This window comes from Bufo gargarizans, chromosome 2 (assembly GCF_014858855.1).
Source record: "Bufo gargarizans isolate SCDJY-AF-19 chromosome 2, ASM1485885v1, whole genome shotgun sequence".
NCBI classification, from domain to species: domain Eukaryota; kingdom Metazoa; phylum Chordata; class Amphibia; order Anura; family Bufonidae; genus Bufo; species Bufo gargarizans.
The window spans coordinates 199198384-199210795 of NC_058081.1; positions in this window are offsets into that span (position 1 = coordinate 199198384).

The window sequence follows — 12412 nt, forward strand, 5'->3', positions numbered from 1 at the left end:
TTAAGACGATGTGGGAGATATGGATGATTGAGGCTCGGGAGATGTGCTCAATGTCAGACAAGTTCAGAGATGCTGCAGGCCATGGTAGCCCATTTGGGCCACACAAGCTGCTCAGAGTAGCAGCATGAGCAACATGTAGCCTGGCGCTGTCCTGTTAAAAACGGCTCCTGGGACTCTTTGGAGAAATGGCCATACCACTGGTTGACAACCAAATCATTTTAACGCCGAGCTAGTGTACAGATACCAATAAGTATGAAATAATAAAATATTGAGCAACATGTCAGAAAGGGGTCAATAACAGAGATGGTGAAGCATCAGGATGAGGGAGGAAAATATATTTAAAAACATTAATCTAAACTCTAATTGAAAATATTAGTTTTTGTGTTGCTGCCTTCAAAGACGCATATCCTTTTTAATTTTCCATGGATATAGCTGTGTAGAGGCTTGTGTTTTGAGTTGTAGTTTTCAGTGGGACAATTCTGGGTACATGTGACTTTCATAAATTTTTATTTCATTTGTTGGGAGGAAGAATGAGCAAAAAACTGCAATTCAGAGAATATTTTTTTTTCATTGTTTTATGATGTTCCCTATACCCGTTAACAAATGTGGTCATTTTATTGTATCGGTCATTGCAGACATTATGTTCTGTTTTTTTTTTATTACGCAAATAAGCATGTTTGCAAGCAAGAAAAGTTAAGTTTTTTTTTATTACTTTATCTTTTTCCCAAAAGATTTTTTTCCTTTATCCATTTTTTTTTCAGGGGACTTAAATGGTTTTCTGAGACTGAAAGGGGTTATTCCATGACTAATCTAAAGCATGAAAGTCAGAGATCATATAGTACATGACAATCTCTTTCTAACAAAACTAGAACCAGCCCTGTACCTCACATGGATCCACGGATCTTCCCATTCATTGCTCTGCTACATTTATATCAAGCTGACAGTTCAAGGGGAGTGTCTTTTCTGTTGTAGCCAAGGGGGCGTGTCCATGCTCTCCCTATCACAGCTCAGGAGGCAGTTGAAGGATGAAACTGAGCATGTGCGGCCATCTCCGTCAGCAGGTCGAATAAATAAGAAAAAAAAACAACAGCAGGTGATGCTATACAGATACAGTTTATTTTTCAGTGGCTATGCTAAATGTTTAATTGCATGCAATTGCAAAAGTATTCAGATCTAGATGCTGGTGTGATATTGATGACCTATTGCATCTGATTGCTTGGGGTTTGAAACTTGCCATCCCCGCCGATCCCCGCCGATCAGCTGTTTGAGAAGGCACCGGCCGCAGCCTTCTCCCTACTCACCAAGCACAGCGCCGTACATTGTATAGCAGCTGTGCTTGGTATCGCAGCTAAGTCCCATTCACTTCTATGGGGCTGAGTTGCACCTCAGCAGAGGTCCTGGGTTTCAGACCTCCACCGATCAGATACTGATGACCTGTCCAGAGGATAGGTCATCAGTATTCAGATCTTAGAAAACCCCTTTAAACATGCAATTTTTTGCAATACTCCGGTATTACAGTGTATTATGTCAGCAACTGTAAAAACTGACGTATATTCGGCTCTACATACATACATGGCAGGCCTAGTGTTTTGCCTATGTAGATGCTAGATGCTGTCGCATCCCTGTTAATAAAGTGAGGGTAGTCACATGGTTTCCTCAAGGGACCACTTTTTTTCCCATCCAAGTGTACTGTATCTATTTCTGTGCTGGACTGGATCAGTTGCTAGGACTGTTAGGAGTTCAGGTGACATAAACGCATGCTGGGACTTTATTCTGCCACAGCATGCAATGTATGGCCATTTTAGAAATATTCTTGGAAGTGGCCAACCCCTTTAACTGTGATTCTAGGCTTGAGAGTAAGGCCTCATGCACACGACCGTAGTTATGGTCCGCATCCGAGCCGCAGTTTTTGCGGGTCGGATGCAGACCCATTCACTTCAATGGGGCCGCAAAAGATGCGGACAGCACTCTGTGTACTGTCCGCATCCGTTGCTCTGTTCCGAGGCACCGCAAAAAAAATATAGCATGTCCTATTCTTGTCTGTTTTGCAGAGAAAAATAGGCATTTCTACAATGGGCCACCCGTTCCGGGCGGCTTCCGTTTTTTGCGGATCTGCGGATCGCAAAAAACGGCACAATCGTGTGCATGAGGCCTTAGGTGCTAGCTGTATCATACAGTAAGCACCAGCAGGCGATAGCACCATTCTATTACATCACTTTGCATTAACTGCTTCTTGAAGCTAGGTAAAAGTACAGCACAGCGTGGGAAGGGGTTACAATTTCAGTTTACGAACATCAATATTAATTTCATATCTTGTTTTAGTATTCTGTACATGTAAGTTTTTATTTAATGATTTATGAATTCTAAACTATGTACACGGACGAGGTCTTTGGGTATGGCCGCAGAAGTGCATACCATTATCTGAGTGCTGTCTTTCTTATCTCCACTTCATGCTCATGATGAACAGGACATAGTGATTTTAATATCAGATGAGCAGCACCTTCTGTAACATTTGGGGAAAACGATATTCAGATAAATATTTCTCCTGTGGCACGCAGAAGATAAACCTCTTGAGGCTTCCTCTTCCTGGACACCTCAGGGCAATCCTTTGACATCCTTTCTCAGTGTGACTATTTATGAGTCAGTCCTCTCAACTGCATGCCTCTGGAGGAAGCTGTAAGATAGTCAGAAATGTCAGGAATACATCAGCCGTTACACACGTCTGACCAGCGGAGAAATCTTAACCTCAGAAGAGTAACACCAGAGACGTGAAGAAGAAGCTGATAACGTGATTCTTCCAGGGCTCGTTAGCATTTCAGATACAATAGGATGACATTTCCGAATCTACTTGTCTCAAATATGAAATCTGATAACATTTGTCTTTAATCCTATCTTTGCCAGTCAAGTATCTTGGACATTTGAATGAATGGTAATGGAATATCTTAACAACCAATATCAATTTCAACGTGAACTTTAAGTTTTAATTTTTGTAGATGGCACTGATGTCCATTCTTGTAGCCTTAGGTGCATCAGCTGGCAGTGTTGAAGTGCCAATTGAATATCATAATAGATCTCCAGTACAAATTGTGAAACGAGGCCAGAAGTTTTACGCCCCTATAAAGCTAAAAAGGTTTTCTGCAATTAACTAAAATGAGATTTTGGTGGAGAGACAGAATATAAGAACCATTACTTACAAGTGATGAATCCCACCTTTCTCATTGCCTCTGCACAGGTGACTCCGCTATTAAAGGGGTTCGGCCAAGTATTAAAGTTATCCTCTATCCATATGATATTGGAAAACTAACTGATCGCTGAAATCACTACCAATCCCAAGAACTGGGGCCCAGTTTCCGGTTCTGATGGAGTGGCAGGCTGAGCATGTGCCCTGCTGCTCCATTCATTCTCTATTGGACTGCCGGAAATAGCCAAGCACCGCTCAGTTATCTCCAGCCCGGCAGAGAGATAGAGAGGACTATAAAGTCAACGCTGACTGGTGTACTCAACTACTCAGCAGGGTTATTTCTAGGGTCTTAAAAAATCTGTAAGGTATATTTATAATACACCCACAGGGTAACGTCACTGTAATTTCAGATGAAAAGTCTGAATCTACAGTAACAAAAAAAGTAAAAGAAATTTGAAAACATCTTCTGTGCAGAAATTGATCTGTGGAGCAGATTTTTACATCTGCAACATGCCAATTTATATTGCAGGTTTTCCCCATTCAGTTTAATAGGAAAGTCAAAAGCAGCAAAAAAATTATATTTATTGCAGATTTTGCCGCTGACTACCACAGATGTCCAGGTAAGTTAAAAAAATTATAATAAAATGAAAAACAACACTTTATACACAGTAAATAAAAAAAACACTAAACTCGTCTCCTCTGGCTTTACCATGTCAACAATTTCCTGGTTCCCCTGCCAGTCTCTGTACACCCAGCCTACAATAACAGCCAAACGTAAAGGCCACATGTGACAACACAAATCCCATGATTTGGTGCATATTTAAAGCTGTGGATTATTACAGAACATTTCCACAGCAAATACTTTACATGTGGTTGCACCCTTAGACATAGATGTATCAGACCCGCACGCCATAAACACCAAGATACAAATAAATAAATTATCTCATAATATCTCATGTTACAGTTTGGGGGTTTCTGCTTCCAGGATCGCCTTCTTCTCTTTTTAAAGTAGTGGTCTTCAGTGATTCTCATATTTGTATAGTACTATCTATAATTGCACCCCCTGACGGGTTACGGTCTGGTCTGTGAAGTTTCTTCTCTCTTTTGACAGTTGGTACAAATCAAGAAACATCACTCCGACGTACTCCACATACTCAACACGGCAAACAAATCACAGACAAGAATGTGCATAACTAATCATATGCTAAATAGTTGCAAGACCAATTTATGTATTATGTATGAGATAGCCAAGATGATTGTCTATAAAATGATGGTAGTCTTACCTTTGCAGCTGTAGTGGATGATGAGATATGGAGCCTGAAAGTCAAAAGTTCAAAACATTGTTACCCTTTTGCTCGTCAGTGTATATTTATATATATTGTATTGACTGCATGTATTTCGCAAACCTCTGAATAACTTTTCCTATTCTCCTTATTCAGCCCAGATTGCCATGAAGACTTCTTCTGGCCACCAATTGTCTGCAGACTTTTCTGCCCAGATATCTTTGACCTTTCACTTTTCTAGCATATTCTCAACCTCTAAACATACCATCCTGCTGCTCCCTGCTGCAATAACAGTGATATGCAGATAGCTTTCCCACAAAATAACAGTGGCAAACAGACAGTAACCCACATGGCAATTGTGCCCTACTTAAAACTCCCCTAAGTACCCTCTTCCAGATCTACACAGTAATAGTGCCCCCCTGCACAGTGAGCTAGGCGAGTGTGATTATCGGTCATGATCCCCCCCTGCTGCGCTGAACATCTTTTCAGACAGGACACTCGACGAGGGGCAAGCCAAGAGTTCCATGGAAAATTGTGCCAGCTCTGGCCACAGGTCAAGCCTGTACACCGAGTAGTCCAGGGGTTCCTCGCTTCTCAGAGTGTCCACATCGGCCGTTAACCCGATGTAGTTGGACACTTGTCGGTCTAGGGGTTCCCTGAGGCTGGATCCGGAGGGCGGCTCTCGATGGGTTGTTTGCAAGAATGATCTCATATCTGAAGTGACCAACACATCTTCAAACCGCCCTCTTTTTGCAGGCGCGGTAGGACTGGTACCCGCACCTGTTTCGCTGTGGGTGGAAATTCCTCTGACAGCGCCCGCAACAGCAGAATGCAGCATCTCTCGCAGCAAGGCCTGGAAATGCTGCATTCTGATAGAATTTGTGATGCTGGTAGCATGTCCACCATTTAGTACCTTGCCACAGTCAAAAATCACAGGACAACCTTTTATTTTAATATCTGAATGCTACAGGAAGTAATGGGTGAGGGGGTCTATCTTTTAGGCTATGTCTGGCACATGGCTCCCATCTTGAAAGCTGCCATATTGGTTCAAGAGCAAACTTTCCCAATGGGAATAGGGTCATATAGCATATCACAGAAGACCAGATTTTCTCAGAAATTGATCGCCACAATCAAATATTCAATATCTCTTGTGGTTCAAAAGTTATCAACACAGAAAGTTCTAAAGTTCTGTGTTCAGCACCAGACACAACACAGTTGTTGTTGCAACTTTCTGTGTTGTTAACTTTCGAATCACAGGAGATATTGAAAATCTGATTGTGGCAATCAATTTCTGAGAAAATTCTGGTCTTCTCTGATATGCTACATGACCCCCTTCCCATTGAAAACATTTGCCCTTAATCCAATATGGCGGCTCTCAAGATGGCGGCTATGTTCCAGACATAGCCTAAAAGGTATGCCCCCTCACTCATTACTTGCTGGGGTATTCAGATATTTCTGTAACGGACCGTTTCAGCAGACAAGGGGTTAAGATCCGTTTAGGCGATATGCCCCTTTCTGAGAGACAGGCACAGCTACTGCAGAACACCAAACTCCCAAACTGGATACAAGATAGCACTCCAAACTGGAACCTCGCGAATAGCTGCCAGCAGACAAACAGGAAAAGCATACAATCAGCTTACACTCCTGGCAATCAGTCTCCAACAGCATACAGGGAATCCCCCCAATAACGAGACAAGGCTCCGTGTTGAGGGTCAAGCAGTGGTCTGACGTGCTGGCACACCCAGCCTGGTTTTTATTACAGTTGTTGCAAATACAGGACAGATACAACACATCCCCACAATGCATTATGGTTTCCTCCTCTCTGTCCCGGAGACAACCGAGGGCAATCCAATTATCTCTCAGGACAAAGGGAGATCACCAATACACATGTGGAGACAACAGGACAGACATCACCATTTAAACACACAATGGGACAATAGAAACACACCCACACAAAATCCTCCCCTCTGCCGGTGATGATTATTGAACACACTGGCGAATATAATTATCAAAGACAGAGAAATACAGTTTTATAAAACATATCACAGGAACCCCAAAACATGCAATAACCCAATAACCAATATATCCTCGGAACCGGGGGATCTGGGTGAACCACATATCCAAAATTCACCCACATCCGTTCAGTAGTTTGGAAGATACAGTTTTATGCCAGTTACACTGAAAATATACAAGTTATACAGAAAATAGTCACTAATAAATGTGTCCCCTGTTTGGTTGCTTCAAACTACTGAATGCTGTCTCTGTGCACCAAATACAGGCAAGATAGCACTGTGTTGAAAAGTCAGAACAGTGTCTGTGAGTTAAAATGGCCGCTATCTATTGTTCTCACCATGTGCTCCATCCAAGCAAGTAAGGCAAATGATGCAATCCAGGGAAAGAGGGCTCAGTCCCAAGTGCCTTAAGACCCAATAACTTAAGGGACCATAATCCCAGGGCAGGAGGCTGGCAAACAGCCCCCTCCAAAACACAGTGGCAAGGTTGGTTTTGCCACAAATTCATTTTCCTTTTCGTTTCTAAAAATAAAAGGGTGTCCTGAGATTAATACTGATGATATGAAAACGATGAAGGAGCGCCTATTGAGTTAAGTAGTAAATTGTGTGTTCAACAAACCAAAATATGTATTATATTTTAGATTCTTCAATGTAGCTCCCTTTTACTTTGATGACAGTTTTGCACACTTTTGCCATCTAGCTTCATCTGGAATGGTTTTCAGTTAGAAGTTATGCCTTGTCAAGAGTTAATTTGTGAAATTTCTTGCCATAATGTGTTTGAGACTAGAGTTGAGCAGACACCTGGATGTTCGGGTTCGAGACGTTCGGCCGAACTTCCCGAAAATGTTCGGGTTCGGGATCCGAACCCGATCCGAACTTCGTCCCAAACCCCATTGAAGTCAATGGGGACCCGAACTTTTCGGCACTAAAAATTAAAATAAAAATTAAATAAATAAAAATTTACCAAAATCAATTGGAGAGAGGTCCCATAGCAGAGAATCTGGCTTCACGTCACCCACCACTGGAACAGTCCATTCTCAGATATTTAGGCCCCGGCACCCAAGCAGAGGAGAGAGGTCCCGTAACAGAGAATCTGTCTTCATGTCAGCAGAGAATCAGTCTGCATGTCATAGCAGAGAATCAGGCTTCACGTCAGCCACCACTGCAACAGTCCATTTTCATAAATTTAGGCCAAGCACCCAGGCAGAGGAGAGAGGTTCCGTAACACAGAATCTGGCTTCATGTCAGCAGAGAATCAGTCTTCATATCATAGCAGAGAATCAGGCTTCACGTCACCCACCACTGCAACAGTCCATTTTCATAAATTTAGGCCCAGCACCCAGGCAGAGGAGAGAGGTCCCGTAACAGACAATCTGGTTTCATGTCAGCAGAGAATCAGTCTTCATATCATAGCAGAGAATCAGGCTTCACGTCAGCCACCAATGCAACAGTCCATTGTCAGATATTTAGGCCCAGCACCCAAGCAGAGGAGAGAGGTCCCGTAACAGACAATCTGGCTTCATGTCAGCAGAGAATCAGTCTTCATATCATAGCAGAGAATCAGGCTTCACGTCAGCCACCAATTGCAACAGTCCATTGTCAGATATTTAGGCCCAGCACCCAGGCAGAGGAGAGAGGTCCCATAACAGACAATCTGGCTTCATGTCAGCAGAGAATCAGTCTTCATATCATAGCAGAGAATCAGGCTTCACGTCAGCCACCAATGCAACAGTCCATTGTCAGATATTTAGGCCCAGCACCCAGGCAGAGGAGAGAGGTCCCATAACAGACAATCTGGCTTCATGTCAGCAGAGAATTAGTCTTCATATCATAGCAGAGAATCAGGCTTCACGTCAGCCACCAATGCAACAGTCCATTGTCAGATATTTAGGCCCAGCACCCAGGCAGAGGAGAGAGGTCCCGTAACAGACAATCTGGCTTCATGTCAGCAGAGAATCAGTCTTCATATCATAGCAGAGAATCAGGCTTCACGTCAGCCACCAATGCAACAGTCCATTGTCAGATATTTAGGCCCAGCACCCAGGCAGAGGAGAGAGGTCCCGTAACAGACAATCTGGCTTCATGTCAGCAGAGAATCAGTCTTCATATCATAGCAGAGAATCAGGCTTCACGTCAGCCACCAATGCAACAGTCCATTGTCAGATATTTAGGCCCAGCACCCAGGCAGAGGAGAGAGGTCCCGTAACAGACAATCTGGCTTCATGTCAGCAGAGAATCAGTCTTCATATCATAGCAGAGAATCAGGCTTCACGTCAGCCACCAATGCAACAGTGCATTGTCAGATATTTAGGCCCAGCACCCAGGCAGAGGAGAGAGGTCCCGTAACAGACAATCTGGCTTCATGTCAGCAGAGAATCAGTCTTCATATCATAGCAGAGAATCAGGCTTCACGTCAGCCACCAATGCAACAGTCCATTGTCAGATATTTAGGCCCAGCACCCAGGCAGAGGAGAGAGGTCCCATAACAGACAATCTGGCTTCATGTCAGCAGAGAATCAGTCTTCATATCATAGCAGAGAATCAGGCTTCACGTCAGCCACCAATGCAACAGTGCATTGTCAGATATTTAGGCCCAGCACCCAGGCAGAGGAGAGAGGTCCCGTAACAGACAATCTGGCTTCATGTCAGCAGAGAATCAGTCTTCATATCATAGCAGAAAATCAGGCTTCACGTCACCCACCACTGCAACAGTCCATTTTCATAAATTTAGGCCCAGCACCCAGGCAGAGGAGAGAGGTCCCGTAACAGACAATCTGGCTTCATGTCAGCAGAGAATCAGTCTTCATATCATAGCAGAGAATCAGGCTTCACTTCACCCACCACTGCAACAGTCCATTGTCAGATATTTAGGCCCAGCACCCAGGCAGAGGAGAGAGGTCCCGTAACAGACAATCTGGCTTCATGTCAGCAGAGAATTAGTCTGCATGTCATAGCAGAAAATCAGGCTTCACGTCAGCCACCACTGCAACAGTCCATTTTCATAAATTTAGGCCCAGCACCCAGGCAGAGGAGAGAGGTCCCGTAACAGACAATCTGGTTTCATGTCAGCAGAGAATCAGTCTTCATATCATAGCAGAGAATCAGGCTTCACGTCAGCCACCAATGCAACAGTCCATTGTCAGATATTTAGGCCCAGCACCCAAGCAGAGGAGAGAGGTCCCGTAACAGACAATCTGGCTTCATGTCAGCAGAGAATCAGTCTTCATATCATAGCAGAGAATCAGGCTTCACGTCAGCCACCAATTGCAACAGTCCATTGTCAGATATTTAGGCCCAGCACCCAGGCAGAGGAGAGAGGTCCCATAACAGACAATCTGGCTTCATGTCAGCAGAGAATCAGTCTTCATATCATAGCAGAGAATCAGGCTTCACGTCAGCCACCAATGCAACAGTCCATTGTCAGATATTTAGGCCCAGCACCCAGGCAGAGGAGAGAGGTCCCATAACAGACAATCTGGCTTCATGTCAGCAGAGAATTAGTCTTCATATCATAGCAGAGAATCAGGCTTCACGTCAGCCACCAATGCAACAGTCCATTGTCAGATATTTAGGCCCAGCACCCAGGCAGAGGAGAGAGGTCCCGTAACAGACAATCTGGCTTCATGTCAGCAGAGAATCAGTCTTCATATCATAGCAGAGAATCAGGCTTCACGTCAGCCACCAATGCAACAGTCCATTGTCAGATATTTAGGCCCAGCACCCAGGCAGAGGAGAGAGGTCCCGTAACAGACAATCTGGCTTCATGTCAGCAGAGAATCAGTCTTCATATCATAGCAGAGAATCAGGCTTCACGTCAGCCACCAATGCAACAGTCCATTGTCAGATATTTAGGTCCAGCACCCAGGCAGAGGAGAGAGGTCCCGTAACAGACAATCTGGTTTCATGTCAGCAGAGAATCAGTCTTCATATCATAGCAGAGAATCAGGCTTCACGTCAGCCACCAATGCAACAGTGCATTGTCAGATATTTAGGCCCAGCACCCAGGCAGAGGAGAGAGGTCCCGTAACAGACAATCTGGCTTCATGTCAGCAGAGAATCAGTCTTCATATCATAGCAGAGAATCAGGCTTCACGTCAGCCACCAATGCAACAGTCCATTGTCAGATATTTAGGCCCAGCACCCAGGCAGAGGAGAGAGGTCCCATAACAGACAATCTGGCTTCATGTCAGCAGAGAATCAGTCTTCATATCATAGCAGAGAATCAGGCTTCACGTCAGCCACCAATGCAACAGTGCATTGTCAGATATTTAGGCCCAGCACCCAGGCAGAGGAGAGAGGTCCCGTAACAGACAATCTGGCTTCATGTCAGCAGAGAATCAGTCTTCATATCATAGCAGAAAATCAGGCTTCACGTCACCCACCACTGCAACAGTCCATTTTCATAAATTTAGGCCCAGCACCCAGGCAGAGGAGAGAGGTCCCGTAACAGACAATCTGGCTTCATGTCAGCAGAGAATCAGTCTTCATATCATAGCAGAGAATCAGGCTTCACGTCACCCACCACTGCAACAGTCCATTGTCAGATATTTAGGCCCAGCACCCAGGCAGAGGAGAGAGGTCCCGTAACAGACAATCTGGCTTCATGTCAGCAGAGAATTAGTCTGCATGTCATAGCAGAAAATCAGGCTTCACGTCAGCCACCACTGCAACAGTCCATTGTCAGATATTTAGGCCCAGCACCCAGGCAGAGGAGAGAGGTCCCGTAACAGAGGATCTGGCTTCATGTCAGCAGAGAATTAGTCTGCATGTCATAGCAGAGAATCAGGCTTCACGTCACCCAACATTGGAACAGTCCATTGGCATATATTTAGGCCCCGGCACCCAGACAGAGGAGAGGTTCATTCAACTTTGGGTAGCCTCGCAATATAATGGTAAAATGAAAATAAAAATAGGATTGAATGAGGAAGTGCCCTGGAGTCCAATAATATATGGTTATGGGGAGGTAGTTAATGTCTAATCTGGACAAGGGACGGACAGGTCCTGTGGGATCCATGCCTGGTTCATTTTTATGAACGTCAGCTTGTCCACATTGGCTGTAGACAGGCGGCTGCGTTTGTCTGTAATGACGCCCCCTGCCGTGCTGAATACACGTTCAGACAAAACGCTGGCCGCCGGGCAGGCCAGCACCACCAAGGCATAAAAGGCTAGCTCTGGCCACGTGGACAATTTAGAGACCCAGAAGTTGAATGGGGCCGAACCATCAGTCAGTACGTGGAGGGGTGTGCACACGTACTGTTCCACCATGTTAGTGAAATGTTGCCTCCTGCTAACACGTTGCGTATCAGGTGGTGGTGCAGTTAGCTGTGGCGTGTTGACAAAACTTTTCCACATCTCTGCCATGCTAACCCTGCCCTCAGAGGAGCTGGCCATGACACAGCTGCCTTGGCGACCTCTTGCTCCTCCTCTGCATTGGCCTTGGGCTTCCACTTGTTCCCCTGTGACATTTGGGAATGCTCTAAGTAGCGCATCTACCAACGTGCGCTTGTACTCGCGCATCTTCCTATCACGCTCCAGTGCAGGAAGTAAGGTGAGCACATTGTCTTTGTAGCGTGGATCCAGCAGGGTGGCAACCCAGTAGTCCGCACAAGTTAAAATGTGGGCAACTCTGCTGTCGTTGCGCAGGCACTGCAGCATGTAGTCGCTCATGTGTGCCAGGCTGCCCAGGGGTAAGGACAAGCTGTCCTCTGTGGGAGGCGTATCGTCATCGTCCTGCCTTTCCCCCCAGCCACGCACCAGTGATGGGCCCGAGCTGCGTTGGGTGCCACACCGCTGTGACCATGATTCATCCTCATCCTCCTCCACCTCCTCCTCATCCTCGTCCTCCAGTAGTGGGCCCTGGCTGTCCACATTTGTACCTGGCCTCTGCTGTTGCAAAAAACCTCCCTCTGAGTCACTTCGAAGGGATTGGCCTGAAA